Raw genomic sequence first — 19,290 nt, forward strand, 5'->3', positions numbered from 1 at the left:
TACGGTTCGTGGGCCAAATACAGCCTGCCACCTATTTTTGTAAACGAAGTTTTACAGAACACAGCCACACTCATTCGTGTATATATTGTCTATGGCCATTTTCATGCCACAGTGGCACAGTTGTTTAGTGTGACAGAGATTATATGGCCTGCAAAGCTGAAATTATTTATTATTTGGCTCTTTAACAAGAAAAAGTTTGCCAATTCCTGTTTTACCAGATTAAATATTCTTTTCTATTTTTGCTAAATACCTTTTATCATTCATAAATATTGAATATTGTCAAATGAGATTCATACATTTTCTGCATTGAGGTAAGGTGATGATATAGTGAATTAAATTGTCTTTCTCATGTTAAACTGAACTTATATTCCTGGAAGAAACTCTCCTTTGTTAAAATGTACTATTTTTAAAACATATTATTGGATTTAGTTTACTATTTTGTTAAGAGTTTTTGAATCTTTGTTTATACTTAGATTGATCTGAATTTTCTCTTACTGTTTCTTTGGGTTTTGGTATCAAAGTTATGCCATCCTCTTAGAATGAGCATAAATTATGTTTGGATAGCTAGCCAATGGAACCATTTGTGCTTGGTGTTTAGTTGTGGGAAGACTTCTTTATTGAATCAGTCTCTTTCATGGTTGTAAAATCCTATTTCCTCTTTCTTTGTTGAGTCATATTTTTCTGGGAATTTGTCCATTTGTCCTAAATTTATATTTATTGTTATAAACTGTTCATAATATTCCTTAACCTTTTTAATATCTACAAGCTGTTCCTTTTGTCACTTCTAATATGGTTGTGTCTTCCCTCTCTTTTACTTGTTTACCAGTGGTTTATCAGTTTTATTATTCTTTTCAAAGAACTAACATTTGGCATTGATTCTTTCTATTGTGTGTATACTTTCCAGTTCATAAATTCCTTTACTAATACTTAGTCTTTTTCCTACCTTTTTTTTTTTTTTTTTTTTTTTGAGAGAAAGTCTTACTCTGTCTCCCGGGCTGGAGGGCTGGAGTGCGGTGGTACCATCTCGACTCACTGCAGCCACCATCTCCCGGGTTTGAGCAATTCTGCCTTAGCCTCCCGAGTAGCTGGGATTACAGTGCCTGCCACTACACCCAGCTATATTTTTGTATTTTTAGTAGAGATGGGGTTTCACCATGTTGGCCAGGCTGGTTTCGAACTCCTGACCTTGTGATTCACCTGCCTCAGCCTCCCAAAGTGCTGAGATTACAGGCATGTGCCACTATGCCCGACCCCTACATTTTAGGGGTTTAATTTGATGTTCTTTATCTAATGTATTGAAATAGATGTTTAGTTAATTTTTTTTTTTTTTTTTTGAGACGGAGTCTCGCTCTGTCGCCCAGGCTAGAGGGCAGTCACGCCATCTGGGCTCACTGCAAGTTCCGCCTCCTGGGTTCACGCCATTCTCCTGCCTCAGCCTCCCGAGTAGCTGGGACTACAGGCGCCTGCCACCACGCCCCGCTAATTTTTTGTATTTTTAGTCGAGATGGGATTTCACCGTGTTAGCCAGGATGGTCTCAATCTCCTGACCTCGTGATCCGCCCGCCTTGGCCTCCCAAAGTGCTGGGATTACAGGCATGAGCCATGGTGCCTGGCCTGGCTCATTTTTTTTTAGCCTTTATTGTTTCTCAATGCATGCCTAAAGACTAAAGTTTCTCTAAAATAAGAAGATGTTCTTAATTTGGTATCTTACATTTTAATTTTTTTCATTTAAAACTTTTTCTGATTTGTAACATGGCTCTAACTCAAGAGAAATTTTCTAGTATTTTAAAAACACTAATTTATAGATTATATTCATAAAGCTTTCTCTGTATGATTTTCTTTGAAATTTGTTAATACTCACTTTATCACTCTTTATATGGTCAATAAGTGTTCCATGTGAACTTATAAAGAAGGTATATTCTGTAGTAGATTGATACAGTGTTACATAGGTCCAAACTTAAGTTTATAAATCTTGTTTTATTGTTCCATATCATTAATTTTTATGCCCACTTATGATATGGAAAGGACGTGTAGGGAAGGGGAGAGCGTGGTCCCTTTAAATGATGGGGGTGCTGAAGGGAAGTGCTGGGTGCAGGAGGGCATGGGTCCCTGGTCCCTGGCTAGAGGCCCACCCTCTCACCCCTCCACCTCCCCCACTCCCCCCCGCCCCCCCACGCCCACGGACCTAAGTAAGGACAGGCATTTTTGTTTTCCTGCCCCAAATGTTGCATTTCCCAAGACCACCCTGGCCTGCCACGCCCCCATCCTGTGCCTATAAAAACCTCCAGACCCCAGCAGGAACACACAGGCAGGAGGAACACACAGGCAACAGGAACACACACTCAGAGGAGCACGTTAGCGGAGGAAGCACGAGTAGCTGGACATTAACAGGGATGCACTGACAGGCACCAGCACGCAAGCAGGCCACTGACTGGCAGAATGACGTGGAGTTTGGCTGGGGCAGTCGGAAGAGAGCCCAGGCCATCAGGCAGCCTGACTCCAGGGGAAAATTTCATCTCTCTTCTGGCTCCCCCATCTGCTGAGAGCTACTTCCACGCAATAAAACCTTGCACTCATTCTCCAAGCTCACATATCATCCAATTCTTTCCATACACCAAGGCAAGAAGTACACCAAGGCAAGAACCCCGGTCTTTGTCAGAAAGCCCTTTGTCCTTGTGACAAGGTAGAGGGTCTAACGGAGCTGGTTAACACAAGCCACCTACGGACAGCTAAACTAAAAGAGCACACGTTCACTGGGGCTTCAGCTGCAAACATTCACCCCTAGACACTGCCTTGGGGTTGGAGCCCTGCAGCCTGCTGGTCTGTATGCTCCCCTAGAGGTTTGCCCAGCGGGACACTGAAGAAGCGAGCCCCACCCCCATCACACACCCTGTGAGGGAGACAAAGGAACTTTTCCTGTTTCACTTGCCCTATGACTTAGTGAGAACAGCATGTTAAAATGTCTCATTACAATTTTGGATGTATCTATATTTCTTTGCTTTGTTAATTTTGCTTTAAATATGTGAGGTTGTATTATAGGAAAACTGTAGAAGAAAAGAAAATGAGGTTATCTAAGCGAACCCCCTGGAAAAACTTAAAGCCGAGATTGAGAATTTAAAGTGATAGTCATAAACCTCTATCATTGTTTAAAATGCACTGATGTATTTTTTTTTAAATAATCATCAGATCTGTGAATTAAGAAAGGTTAAAATTAACCATACTGGTGATTTTAAGGTCAGAATAGTGCCCCACATCACAGGCTACCTAATGACTGGATCAGGTCCAAGATATGAATTTCTGGAATCATTTTCCAAGCCTGTTTCACCCCTATTCCCTCAGCACACCCTGACCCAAACATCCTGCTTGCTTGCTGTATCTTCATCTCATTAGGACATTCCACTCTCAGATCATTGTACTTAATGCTCCCTTTTCCTGGGCAGGTAGACTTCTGTTCAGAGAGACCTTCCCTGATCATTCTGACCACTCTATGTTCCCTTTACCTGTCTTATTATTCTTCAGAGCTCTTAACACTATCTGACATTATATTATCTCTTGGGGTATTAAATTATCATCACTCTCCCTTCTGATATCTAAGCTCCAAGACATGAGGGTCTTTTAAAAATTCATTACAACATTTTCACTGTAATGGCTGACATACAGTAGGTGATGAATAATTTTTGGCTGAATGAGTGAATGAATGAACCTTTTCTTAAAACAAGTATGTTGATTCATCGAAATAGTTTGATCAAGAAATAATTATAGAGATTTTCTGGATGCAAATAATTCTTTTTAGCATGATAGAGAGGTAAAAGCAAGAACGAAACAATATTACAGACTTCAAACTATTTATAATCCAGTTGGGGATAGCAGATATATAGAAATGATATAATCTGAACATGACATAAAAAGATAATACAGGTAATCACAAGATGATGAACAATTAATGGCCAAATATATTGTTTAAACAATAAGCGCTGTGAAGGCAACACAAGGAAGTGTCACTGAATTTTTAGTAATACAGAAAACTAAGGAAATTTAAGAAAGAGTATGAGCTGGGCATATTACTGGTTGTTCAATGACCGCCATTTTGTTAAAAAGGAAGAGAAAAAGAGAAAGGGGAAATGTATAGTTATCAAGAAGACAGATAAGCAGAACCTCACTTGTTCCCTTAACCAGACTATGAGTATCTGTTAGGGCAGAAACAGTATTGTATTCATAACTCATTGACAAGTAGTTAGAAAGCATATCTATTCTAGGATATTTATTTATCTCCATATGTATGTATGTATGTATGCATGTATGCATTTGTCAATCTAATCTGTTTGGTGATTGGCAATGGGACATCAAGACGTAGGCATCTCGCAGCCACAGGACTTTCTAAAATGAGTTGGTAAATATAAGAGTAGGCTGGTAGATTTATGTATCATTATATCCTAAAATATTATTTTACTTTTTCTGTGCTATCTTTTCTCTGGCTGAGACAGAGACCTTGGATTAGTGAACATGCTTAAGAGATCACTTCAGTCCCTTGACAAACTAGGAATGGCATTCTTTTAATTTTGATTTAGTTTTCCACTCTTGCTTAACCTGGACATGTCTACCTTTTGTTTTTCAACATATTATAGATAATTTCTGTAGCTGAATCCAAAGTCAAATACTCTAGAAAAAAAAAACTCCCTAAGAAAAAATATTTTATATTGGATTTTCAGTGGCACGTGGACATAAAGACTTATTTTGTTTCTTGTCATGACTTAGTTTTATCACTTTTGACTAGATGATTGGCAGTTCTCAGAAAAATAATGATTCTTACTTATTTTACACCTTTAAAATAAAATTCTCCCCACCATTTTTTTCATTTTAAAATAAATCCACAGTAAGAATTTCCTCTTTGGCCAGGCATGGTGGCTCATGCCTGTAATCTGAATACTTAGGGGGCTCAAGATGGGAGAATCCAGGAGTTCGAGATCAGCCTGAGCAACATATCAAGACCCTGTCTCTACAGAAAAAGCATTTTTTTTTTTTTTTTTAATTAGCCAGATGTGCTGGCACATACTTGTAGTCATCTACTTGGGAGGTTGAGGTGAGAGGGTTTCTTGAGCCCAGGAGTTCAAGGCTGCAGTGAGCTATGATCACACCACTGCACTGCAGCCTGAGCAACAAAACTAGGCCCTGTCACTAAGGGAGAAAAAAAAAAAAAGTCTTCATTATTTCAGCAAACTCTACTGCTTGAAATATTTTAGTTGTTTGACTCTAAATTATATATTGACATTAAGATGAAGTTTTCTTTGAGAACTATAAGCAGTTAAAATACTGCACTTATTCTTCCTCTAAATTGACCATAACCCCTCCCCCCCATTTTTATTTTTCACCCACCTAAGAACATATCTGGACCTGTGAGGACTACTGGGTCCTTAGGGAAGAAACAGATGCCTACTAAATCTGGATAATTTCCTTCCCTAATTAGGCTATTAATAAATGTAGCTTTCCTGTGAAAACTCTTCATGGTTTTTATTTCCATTTATATGCCAGTGCCTTGCAATTTTATACTTTTGTTGTAAACGTCTCTTTTGAGATTTACACTTACTTTTCCAAATTCCTGCTCACTATTCATTTAGTTATTCCACAGGTGCCTCAATATATTCATGTATTTGCACACCCCCTGAATCTATAAAAATAAGAACAAAATAAATTTTTAAAATCTCAAACTGAATCCATCCACTTCCCAATAGACCTATTGGCTCCTTACCTGCTATTATCCCATCTCAATTACTGCCACAGCCGAGACACAAGCTGGAAATCGGGTTTTTCTTAACTTTTCCTACTTACAAAAGGTTACCAAATTTTTCCTTAATTATTACTTGAAAAACTTTCATGTAAATATCTCTTAAATTTCTTCCCTTCATCTTCACTCCCAGTTTTACCACTTACTTATTCTATTACTGTTTTGGTCTATAACTTTGAGAGAAGTTATTTAACTATTTTCTACTTAAGTTTTCTTATCTGTACAATGGGGATAGTGATAGGTCTTACTGTATAGGATTTTTGTGAATGTTAAATGAATTAATACATGTTAATTGCTTAAAAGGGTGTCCAGAACAGGGCAGGTGCTACAATATGTTAATTTTTTTTTTTTTTTTTTTTTTTGAGACAGAGTCTCACACTGTCACCTGGACTGGAGTACAGTGGCATGATCTTGGCTCACTGTAACCAGCTTGCCTCAGCCTCCCAAGTAGCTGGGACTACAGGCGCCTGCCACCACTCCCAGCTAATTTTGCTTGTATTTTTAGTAGAGACGGGGTTTCACTATGTTGACTAGGCTGGTCTCGAACTCCTGACCTTGTGATCTGCCTGCCTCGGCCTCCCAAAGTGCTAGGATTACAGGCGTGAGCCACTGTGCCCAGCCAAGTTGTTTTTATTATTATTGTTTATTGCTCCTACTATTGGTACCAATATACCTAAATTCAGGTTCTGATTAACTGCTATCTAGAGTATTTCACCAGCTTCCTAACCTTCCCTTCAGTATGTATTCTTGTTTGTCTCAAATTTGGCTTCAACAACACCTTCAGAATACACTGTCTAAATCCTAAATTGGACCCTTTGGCTACACTGTTTAAAATCCTCTGATAGGTTCTTAATAAATAGTTGCCAAAAGTATCAGTGAAACAATAAATGGATTAAAATGTCTCAGATATCAATGTAGCAAGGTTTCAATGAACAGTTTTAGAATTATGAATAAATGAATAAAATATTTGGAATATTATTTGCATTCTCTATATAATTGCTTGTAAGCTTTCTGGTTTGTTTTTGCATTTTCTTAATTGTCTTTCCTGTAGAATTTTTTATGCATATAATGTCAAAAGCCAAGATCTAGATTTACAATGAATCTGGTACTGATTTTTCTTGGGTCTCTCTGTCCTTGCTGATCTCTCATTCAGCTTCCAATTATTTTCTTGTTTTGAAGACATTGACTTTAATTGCTCCAAACACCTTCTTTTTCTAAATATCTAGCTGGGTGTGCTTTCCCAGCATAATTACTTTCATTATTGATCTTTCCAAGCACGGAAAAAGAACATCACACAGTATTACATTCGTCGTGTTTGCAAGCACAGTGTGGTTTCCTCTCAGTCTTTGCAATATTCTAATCTATTCTAAATGCACCTTTCTTATCTGGTTCAACTAAACATCCACTTGAATTTGCATAAACTCAAATCCTAGGAAAATAACATTCTAATCATAAGTGATATCCAAGGCTGCTCTTCTGCCAAACTCTGAGAAAGCCAAGAGTGAGCATCCTCCACTTCCTCTTTCAGTGCCCTTCCTCTTTTTTGTTTCCATTTCCCAACCTAATGATGGAACCAAGATAAAGACTTCCTCCCAGCTATCTGCTCAAATGCTTTTTTCTGACGTGGATGAATCATACATAGTTTTGACCTTGCTAAAGATGTTTGCATTTCAATTGGAAATTACTAAGAGCTGAAATGCTGTCCAGGGCCAAATGAATATGCTAGGAGTCAAATTTAAGGCACAGATACCAGGAGATATCTTGGCATATGAAGCTTTTCCTAGAACTCTCAAAGCACAGTGAAAATGTATTTAGAAAGCCAATCCACATTTTCCTCCTAAAGCTTGCAAACTTTATTTTTATTGTACGTATTTATGGTGGACAACATGATGTTTTGAAATATGATGCATACATTGTAGAATGGCTAAATCAAGCTAATTATGCATTGCCTCACATACCTATCATTTATTTTTGGTGAGAACATTTAAGATCTACTCTTTTAGCAATTTTCAAGTAAATAATAGTTATTAACCATAGTCACCATGTTGTACAATCAATCTCTTGAACTTATTCCTCCTGTACAACTGAATTTTGAATCCTTTGACCAATGTCTCCCCTATCCTACTTCCCCTTTCCCACTTTCCTTTTCCCTCAGCCCTTGATAACCACCATTCTACTCTCTGCTTCTGTGAGTCTGACTTTTTAAAATTCCACATGTATATGAGATAATGTGTTCATCTTTTTGTGCCTGTTGTATTTCACTTGTTAAATACAATTTACAAGAAGCCATTGGTTTGGACCCAGCTCCTGCACTAGGGCCAACAGACAACCTAAATGGAGTTACTCATGCTAAAATTCCACACCACCAAGCTGAAATTAAGTTGTTTAGCTGATTCTCCCAGAAATCAGGAGAGGTAGTAGCCAAATCCCCAAACAGGCTAGTTTTACTTGCAGAAGGGACTCCCTTCTGCTTTAACTTTTACAAGGAATGTAACTTTGAAACAAACAATCGACTTTTTGTTTCTGTTTCTGCTCTGTTTCCTTTTCTGGGGATAAAGCTAACCTCCTTTGTTCAGCTAATTGAAACTCTGTCTATCTGTCTGTCTATCTATCTATCTATCTATCTTATCTATCTATGTTATCTATCTTATCTATCTTATCTATCTTTCTATCTATCTTATCTATCTATCTTATCTATCTATCTATCTATCTATCTATCTATCTATCTATCTATCTATCTATCTAATCTATGGCATCTTGCTCTGTCGCCAGGCTGGAGTGCAGTGGCAGTGATCTAGGCTCACTGCAACCTCCGCCTCCTGGGTTCAAGCAATTCTCCTGCCTCAGCCTCCTGAGTAGGTGGGACTACAGGCGTGCACCACCACACCCAGCTAATTTTTGTATTTTTAGTAGAGACGAAGTTTCACCATGCTGACCAGGATGGTCTCTTGACCTCATGATCTGTCCACCTCAGCCTCCCAAAGTGCTGGGATTACAGACGTGAGCCTCTGTGCCCAGCCACTCTTTTTATTTTATAGATTGAGGTGTTGGTGTTGTCCACTTTTAGAATTGCAAATAAAAGCCAATTCAGATCTTTAAAATAAATTTGCTATAATTTTGTCTATTGACACAATTTACATAATGTCCTCCAGGTTCATCCATGTAATAAATGACAGGACTTTCTTCTTTTTTTTTTTTTTTTTTGAGACAGAGTCTTGCTCTGTCGCCTAGGCTGGAGTGCAGTGGCCAGATCTCAGCTCACTGCAAGCTCCGCCTCCTGAGTTCACACCATTCTCCTGCCTCAGCCTCCTGAGTATCTGGGACTACAGGCGTCCGCCACCTTGCCCAGCTAGTTTTTTGTATTTTTAGTAGAGACGGGGTTTCACCGTGTTAGCCAGGATGGTCTCCATCTCCTGACCTAGTGATCTGCCCGTCTCGGCCTCCCAAAGTGCTGGGATTACAGGCTTGAGCCATCGCGCCCGGCCTACGACTTCCTTCTTTTTTAAGGCTAAATAGTATTCCATTGTGTATATATAACCATGTTTTCTTTCTCCATTCATCTATTAGGTTGATTCTGTGAATAATGCTGCAGTGAACACAAAAGTGCAGAGATATATCTGACATACTGATTTCATTTCCTTTGGATAAATATCTAGTAGTAGGATTATTTGTTCATGTTATAATTCTATTTTTAATTTTTAGAGGAAGCTCCTACTGTTTTCCATAACGACTGTACTAATTTACATTCCTTCCAACAGTACATGGGTTCTCTTTTCCTCACATACTTGCCAACCAACACTTGTTATCTTTCATCTTTTTGATAATGGCCATTCTAACAGGCCATTAGCGATTAACTATTCTAACCACTCACCGTGGTTTTTATTTGCATATTCCTGATGATTAGTGAAGTCAAGCATTTTTTTCATGCATCTGTTGGCCATTTTTATGTCTCTTTTTGAGAAATGTCTATTCAGGTCCTTTGCCAATTTTTAATTTTTTTCTATTGGGTTATTTGTTTTCTTGCTGTTGAGTTCCTTGTATATTTTGGCATTATCCTTATTAGATGTATCGTTCGCAAATATTTTTTTCCCATTCTATAGGCTGTCTCTTCACTCTGCTGATTGTTTCCTTTGCTGGGCAAAAACTTTTTAGTTTGATGTAATCTCATTTGTCCATTTTTGCTTTTATTGCCAATGTTTTGGGGTCATATCCAAAAAATCATTGCCAAGACCAATGTCATGGAGACTTTCCCTACGTTTTCTTTTAGTAATTTTATAGTTTTAGGTCTTATGTTTAAATCTTTAATGCATTTTGAGTTAATTTTGGCATATAGTGTGAGATAAGGGTCCAATTTCTTTTTTTACTTTCTTTCTTTCTTTTTTTTTTTTTTTTTTTTACATACTGATATCCAGTTTTCCAAGCACCATATATTGAAAAGATCCTCTATTCCCCATTATAGGTTCTTGGCACTTTTATTAAAATCAACTGGCTGTAAATGTGTGGCTTTGTTGCTGGGCTCCTTAAACTGTTGCATTGATCTATGTGTCTGTTTTATGCCAATAACATGATAGAGCTTGCAAATTTTAAGAGCATAGCCTGGATTTCATTATCTTGTATCTCTCCACAGTATGCCAGGAGCACAACAAAGATGACTAGGGCATGAAGAAATACAAGGTGAGATTGAGAAAGAAAACTTAGGCCAAAAATCTGGAAGTATCCTTTAAACCAGGGGTCCCTAATTCCTGGTACTGGTTCATGGCCTGTTAGGAACCAGGTCATTCAGCAGGAGGTACGTGGTGGGCTAGCGAGCAAGGTATCATCTGTATTTATAGCCACTCCCCACTGCCGACATTACCGCCTGAGCTCTGCCTCCTGTCAGATCAGCAGTGGCATTAGATTCTCATAGAAGCACAAACCCTATTGTGAACTGTGCATGCGAAGGATCTAGCTGGCACACTTCTTATGAGAATCTAATGCCTGATGATCTGTCACTGTCTTCCATCACCTCCATATGGGACTGCCTAGTGGCAGGAAAACAAGCTCAGGGCTCCCACTAATTTTATGTTATGGTGAGTTATATAATTATTTCATTATATATTACAATGTAATAATAATAGAAATAAAGTACACAATGAAGGTAATGTGCTTGAATCATCCTGAAACCACCCCAACCTAGTCTGTGGACAAACTGTCTTACACAAAACTGGTCCGTTGTGCCAAAAATGTTGGGGACCACTGCTTTAAATGAACATCCACTTTATCACACTGAACCAAATATACATTCAACTCCTAAATGTGTCTTGAGTTGATTTTTCTCCCACGTTTTTACCACCCTCTAACTTTGCTCAAATTCATCGTCATCTCTTCACGGTACCACTGAATGAACTTTCTAATTGGTCTCCCCCTTTTATTATTATCCCTTGCAATTCATTCTCCATACTAGTAATCAGTAAGTAATTTATTTAAAATGTAAATGGAATCGTAATTTCCTTGCTTATGTTTCAGAGGTTCGCAACTGCACTTAAGATAGAATACAAGCTCAACGTTGTCTTTGGGTCTCTGCAGGCTCCAGCTCCTGCCTCTCCCTCTAGCTTCATCTTTTTCATTTTGTCTTATTTTTATCTTTTTAATTAAGGTATAATTGACAAATAAAAATTGCATGTATTTAAAGTATACCACATCATGTTTTGATATATGTATACCTTATGAAATGGTTAAAGCTAATTAACATATTCATCACCTCACACTTACCATTTTTTGTGTGTGATGAGTACATTTATGTTCTAAGCTCTTAGTAATTTTAAAGTAGAAGATAAATTATTATTTACTGTGGTTACCATGCATTACAATAGATCTCCAGAACTTATTCACCCAGTCTAACTGAAACTTTGTACCCTTTGACCAACATCTCTCCACCTCACACTGGCTCCCGCCGTGCCCTCCCCCAACCCCCGCAAACTGCATGACCTCCAGCTTCATCGTGTACCATCACTCATTGCTCAGAACCAGCAAACACAGCTGGCCTCCTTCCAAAGCTCAGGAGCACTGAGCTCTTTACTGAATCAGGACTTTGCACTCATGCTGTTCCCCCTAGAGCACTTTTCACTCCACTCACTGTTCAGGTTTCAGTTGCAGGTCACTTCCAGGAGAAACCTTCCCAGATACACCGAATAGATTGGCCTCCACCTGTTTATTTTTCTCATTCATTTTCATACCCTGATCATTTCCTTCACAGTGGTAGTCTCAATTGATAATTACGTGTATTTGTTTATTAATTATCTCTCTCCAACCAGACTGGATTATGCTATTATATCTTTTGCTCTACATTTAACTCTTAACTGAGGTCCCGATACTTTTGTATGTTTTTCTTCATGTTAACAGCTAACAAACTGATTTAATTGTCTTTGTTTGTTTGTTTGTTTTGTTTTCTCCACTAAACTGTGAGCTACACTGCTGGGCCTTTTTTCTTTTTTTTTCAATTTAATGTATCACCAAATCTTTGCAGATAGTAGTTACTTCAATAAACAATGATGAATAATTAAATCGTGCCTGTGTATATACCTTGGTGGTCCTAGGTCCTATTGCCCAGTGACTGAAAGAACACAACATGGGAACCAATAAGATTCTAGAGGCTTGAATATGCATGTTTTTAAAATTGTATGCGGTATACACTTGTAGATATGGGACAGTTGGGGCTCAGGACACATCATCCCAAAATATGACCATAAGAAACATATGCCACCCCAAAATATACTTCTCTGGCATACTTTAAGGTGAGAACTGCAGACACAAGAGGAGTATCCCTGAAAAGCTGTTAACACTGAAAATCTGTGTGATAATAAATAAATTTATATCCATGAAGGAAATCTACATTAGCAAAAATATCTATATCTAAAAGAGGGCTGCTCTGAGACCTTTTATTTATTATTATGCATTATAGGGCAATGTTTATTCATTATACATTTCATCTTCTCATCTTTCCATAACTTCTGTGATCCTCATCCTTCCTCCCCATTAGCAGCTTCAAGTTCCTGTTACTTTCTATAGCTCAGTATGCTGCATAAGCTTCAATCATCTGACCCTTCTTCAAGTCTCATATTTTGTGGAACTCCCCTATGCTATGTAGGTAATTAAAATGGTTTTTCTCTTGTTAATCTGCCTTATGCTAATTTAACGTTTTGCCCAAAGAATCTAGAAGGGTGGAGGGAAGCCACTTTTTCCTCCTGTACAGGATAGTACACATCTGAATTTTAGAACAGTATGAATTTCATGCAACTTCACCTTTTAAATAAAGTTAATTCTCTAAATGCAAAATCATCTGTGATTTAAATTTTATGCCTATAATAAATTCCTATAATATAATATATTATATATTATATATAATTTATATATTATATATAATTTATATATAATTTATATATTATATATAATTTATATATAATTTATATAAAATATATAGGAATATAATTAAATTCCTAACTCATTTTATGTATCTTAATTTGCATATTATGAACAACAAAAAAGAAACTCTTATCCTATCCTGTGTCTTCATTTTTGTTCCAGAACTGTGGGCATGTTATATATGCCAGCAAAAGGGAATTGCAGTAACCAGATTAGAAAGGTAATGAAGAATATAGTTGAGCAAGATACTCAGTCCCCAGCCCTATGCTGGAGTAAGATATGGTAGAGAGAGAAGAGAGGTGGGCAATAATGGGAAGTTCAGTATCAGAAATAATTTCCTCTGAGAGGAAGGAGTTTTTGAATGTCTGATAGGAAGCAGCCATTTATCAGCTTATTTGACCCTAAGCATGTCAGTTAAACTCTTTAGGTTTCAGTTCCTTTTCCTTGTGGATGAAAGGACTAAACCCCATTAGAAATACTTTCCTGTTCTATGATACTTTGATTCTTATTTTCTCCTCTTCTTTAATGGTGGGAAAACAAGAAAGAATAAATCTGAGAAAAAAGGATAGGAAAAAGATAGCAATTATTAAAGATAGAGATGCAGAAAAGAGACATGATTGCTGATTATGAAAGGAAAAATATTAATATATGAGAAAGTAAGAATTTAGGTCTTCATCCCCCTCTGAGTTTATTGAACAAATATTTATACAGTGCTAGTCAATACTTATGTAGCACTGACTACATGCTGGTCATTGTTTTAAGGGCTTTATAAATATTAACTCATTCAACAGGAATATAAATGTTACTATTATTCCTATTTCATTACTGAGGAAATAGGCACAGAGAGGTTAAGTAACTTAACCCAGGTCACATAGCTGGTAAGGGCCAGAACTGGATTTCAAACCCAGGCAGTGTGGATCCAGAGTTCATGCTCTTGTAATGCTGATTTTACTGTTAGAATTTGCCATACATTTTCTTCAGTGAAAACCCCCACATCAAAGACAAAAACTTATTGAACTGTAACAAGAATAATAAATCACTCCAGACATATTTAGGCTAACACATACCCTATTTGTTTCTGTGTAATTACACTTTCTCAAGAGCCTGCCACAATTGGTATCACTGTTTTCTTATGAACTCTTCAAGCAAGACTAATGCAAAATGGAGAGGATTGTTCTTTGTTCAGCTGCAAACCAGGTGGCACAAAGCACAGAGAAGAAAGCCAGGCTCCAGAGAACGTGTAAAGGCAACCAACTCTCAGAGACACTTGCATAATGAGTTAGAGAGCATTTTCCTTCAAATGACTGCAATTTTTAAAAGCTGATATCCCATTTTTCTCCCATCACCCTAATTTTAAAAATACAACAAAAAAAAAATGTACAAAAAAACCCTCCCCAAAGCAAGACCACTAAAATAAAATAGTTTTGCTGTGAGCAAACATTTGAAGCTTAAGTGTTATGTTGACCTTGTACTGCAGGAGGCAGCATCTCATTAATAAAACAATGACCATGTGTTTTTGTTGTTGTCCTTGATGTTCTTTTTATGTTTGTTTCAGTATTGTGAATAGGACTATGATTGTCTCATTCTCTAATATGCTTGGTTTCTATTCAGAAAGTAAACAACTTAAAGGTGTTGTAAAGGGGTTAGAACCAGTGATTGTTGCTGATTTACTTCTGTGAAATTTAGTCCCTTTCCTTTTCTATTGTTTGTCTACTGTTAACTTTAATTTCTAGTACTCACAATTAAAGTTTAAAATATTAGAGTCGGAGGAAGCTAGGAGATCGTTTCTCTTGATTTAATTCTCTGATTTTACAGATATGGAAACAAGATCAGAGTGGTTAAATGGCTTGTCCAAGACAGCTAGTGGCATAGCCAGGACTGGCTTTTCCACTGCAGGTTCTGTGTCATACCAAGCTTCAGTGTTTGCTCAGTCTGGGGTTGAGCCTCTGTAACACCCTCTTTTCTTTTTCCCAACCAAACACATCCTTCTTCCACCATTTATTTTCTTTCATCCAATCCAATTTATTTTAGAAGGAGATTAACAATGAGTACCTCTGAAGTTAATGTTGATGTCTAGAGGGTAATTCAAACTTGCTAAACTTCAAGCAATGAAATGTCTTGGGAGCCATCCCTCAGAGGTGCTTTGAGGCTATGCTTGCAGAGAGAGAAGTCCTGACTGCTGGAAGCTAGGGCTTCCTTTATTCCAGGGTATTGCAATGATGTCAGTGTGTGTTAGAACTTAGCATTGCGCCTCTGGTCCTGCTGCATTGACTCTCCCCTCCCCCTCATCATCTTTTTATATTTTCTTTAAATATGCATGAATTTGTATTAAAGTCTCTCTTCTTTCTTAAGAATTAGAATTGGTATCTCAGGATAGAACTTGTACTCTCCCACTTCCTAGAATCCCAAAGCGTTCCTGGATTTTCCTGTCACTGCTTCTTTCCAAAAAAAAAAATCTTGCATTTCACCCATCAAAGTTCATTTACAACACCCCAGTCTATAGTAACATTTCCTTCCTTTACCCTAGAACATCTGTATTAATAGCTCTTCTCTTACTATTGTTAAAAGAAAAACTTTCATCAAGTTAAATTTATCAGAGCTTCATTGAGCAAAGAATAATTCTTGAACCTACTACCCTTAAAACCAGAACAAGTTTGGAGAACTCCAGCCCACAACGTGGTCAGGCAGCATTAATGAACAGAAGAGGAAGTAAGATGCAGAGATAGCTCTTTTGGTTGCAACTCGGTGTTTGCCTTTTTGAACAAGGTCTGATCAGTTGTCCACCTGCAATGAACTGAAGCTCAGCTGTTAGTCACTGGCTGAGACTCAGGTATTGTTACAGGAGTTCTCCTAAATTAGGTCTTCTGTTAGTTTATGTTCTAAGTGAGGCTGCAGTTAGTTGGAAGGGACTCACATCCTCAGGCCAAATTTAGTTTAACACTACTTAATGTCCAAAGTCTGACCTCTCCAACTAGATTGTAACCCATCCCACGTTATTTTCACATCCGTTTTACTATAGAAGATAGGCATCTATCTAGGGGATTAGCTAACTCAAGGCCCAGTCACTCTCCTAATCCTTGCTACCACAATAAAAAGAATTTTGTGGCTAATTTGATTTATCAAATTTCAGGATGCTGATTAGGCCACATTTGCCAAAGGGTTAATATTGGTTAAAAGGTTGCCTATGGATATGACCCTTTCTTCTCTCTTTCTTCCGAGTGGCAGGCAGGCTGATCCATAGGGCAGTCTGACCACCCACCTTACTCTCTTCATTTAAAAGTCTGGGGTAGCTGCTTGATAATAAAATTTAGCTTTGGGGCTAGGAAGAAGGAGAAATCACTCTTTAGTTCTTGAACCGTTAACATAGAGCTCCACACTGGGGTTTCAGGCTGTGCCAATATCAATAAAGTGTGGTTTGATTTTGCCTTTGCTCCTTTATGTCTCCACTCGATCCTTAAGGAGAGATAGTGTGCCTGATACTAATACAGGATTTCGGTATTTCTACACAATTTCTTTTTTAAGTGAGCACATTAAAGATTTACCTTTTTAATTAGCCCTAAGTGTGATAAATCTGGTTCAAAGGAGTATAGTAGAGAACAAGTGTAGTCACTGAAAAAATTGAATGAAAGATTGCTAAGTTAGGGACAATCTAGTCAATGTCTTCTAGAGCAATTAAATATAATATTGGGAGTATCTTTTTTTATTTTTTACCTGACAGGAGTCATTTGGATTTACTGTAATAACATCTCTACTAATCTTTAGGAGGCAAAATTTATTTTCATTGTTATTTGCCAAGAATTATTTGTATTATTATAAGTTTTCTTAAAAAAATTAAGTTCCAGGATACAAGTGCAGAACGTGCAGGTTGGTAACATAGGTAAACGTGTGCCATGATGGTTTGTTGTACCTATCAACCCGTCACCTAGGTATTAAGCCCCGCATACATTAGCTATGTATTCTGATCCTGTCCCTCCCTTGGCCCCCCAACAGGCTCTAGTATATGTTGTTCCCCTTCCTGTGTCCATGTGTTCTCAATGTTCAGCTCCCACTTATAAGTGAGAACACGTGGTGCTTGATTTTGTGTTCCTGTGTTAGTTTGCTGAGGATGATGGCTTTGCGCTCCATCTATGTCCATGCAAAGGGCATGATCTCGTTCCATTTTATGGCTGCATAGTATTCCATGGTGTATATGTCGTATATTTTCTTTATCCAGTCTATCATTGAGGGGCATTTGGGTTGATTCCATGTCTTTGCTATTGTGAATAGTGCTGCAATGAACATATGCATGCATGTATCTTTATAAAAGAATGATTTATTTTCCTTTGGGTATATTGAAAAAGTAAGGACTTCTCCCTAACTCATTTTATGAGGCCAGCATCATCCTGATACTAAAACCTGGGAGAGAAACAACAAAAAAACTTCAGGTCAATATCCCTGATGAACATTGATGCAAAAATCCTCAATAAAATAATGGCAAACCGAATTCAGCAGCACATCCAAAAGCTTATCTGCCAGGATCAAGTCGATTTCATTCCAGGGATGAAAGTCTGGCTCAACATATGCAAATCAGTAAACTTAATTCATCACATAAACAGAACTAAGGACAAAACCCACATGATTATCTCAATAGAGGCAGGAAAGGCCTCTGATAAATGTCAACATCCCTTCATGTTAAAAACTCTCAATAAACTGGGTGTTGATGGAACACACCTCAAAGTAATAAGAGCTTTTATGACAAACCCATAGCCAATATCACACTGGATGGGCAAAAGGTGGAAGAATTCCCTTTGAAAACCGGCACAAGACAAGGATGCCCTCTCTCACCAGTCCTATTCAACATAGTATTGAAAGTTCTGGCCAGGACAATTAGACAAGAGAAAGAAATAAAGGGTATTCAAATATGAAGAGAGAAAGTCAAAACTGTCTCTGTTTGCAGATGACATGATCCTATATCTAGAAAACCCCATTGTCTCAGTCCGAAAGCTTCTTCAACTGATAAACAACTTCAGCAAAGTCTCAGGATACAAAATCAATGTGCAAAAATCACAAGCATTCCTCTACACCAACATAAGTTTTTCTACAAGTTAACATCTACCCTGATTGAGTGGTAAAATACCCTAATCAATAGTAAATTGTAAACCAAACAGAGGCAAATAATTTAGAGAATTAAATAATCTTTGAATGTGTGTGCTACACATGTGTGCGTGCATGACTTGAAAGAAAATGTAGTCATCCTTTTGCCTTTTTCCAAATTTTGGATATTTTTTTCCTTAGCAGTCCCACATTAAAATCATAAATAATCTCCAAAAATAATTCTTGATCTCCAAAAAAAAAAAAAAAAAAAAAAAAAAAAAAACCCTGGTCTTTGGCCTGGTTCATTTACAAATGTATAGCAAGAGTATAAACTAATATACTTAGTTTATGTCACCTTATAATATGGTCAGCAAATACAGAGATTAGAGTGCTAAGCAACTACCAAGACCAGAAAATTCTGCAGATTTCTTAAGAAACCAAGATTGTATTTTGCATAGGCTCTTTACAGAAGTTCAGAAACATTTTATTAGCAACATTTTAAGCATATGCAGAAGTAAAGATGAGCCTGTAATAAATACCCTTGCACTTGTTTCCCAGCTTCAATAAAGTATCAACCCATGGCTCATCTTATTTTTTCTATAGTTGCTCTCTCAACACTGAATTATTTTAAAATTTTCCTATATCTCTATTGAAGTATAATAAAATTCAGAGGTTTATTTTAAGTCTTGGGATACATGTGCATGATGTGCAGATTTGTTACCTAGCTAAACATGTGCCATGGTGGTTTGCTACACCTGTCAACGCATCACCCAGGTTTTAAGTCCAGCGTGCATAAAATGCCTATGTTTAAAATGTGTAATTTGATCGAGTGACACTGGCAATGTCAATGTCATTGACGTGTGTATACACCCATGAAATCATCTCTAAAATCCAGATACAAAACATTTTCAGCACAGCCAAAAGTTTTCTCTTCCTCTTTGTAATCTGTCTCTCGTCTGTCTTCAGGCAACTACTGACCTACTTCCTGTCTCTGCAGATGGCATTTTCTGGAATGTTTTTTACATTCAGTCATG

Source organism: Macaca thibetana, chromosome 11 (genome assembly GCF_024542745.1).
Source record: "Macaca thibetana thibetana isolate TM-01 chromosome 11, ASM2454274v1, whole genome shotgun sequence".
Lineage (NCBI taxonomy): Eukaryota > Metazoa > Chordata > Mammalia > Primates > Cercopithecidae > Macaca > Macaca thibetana.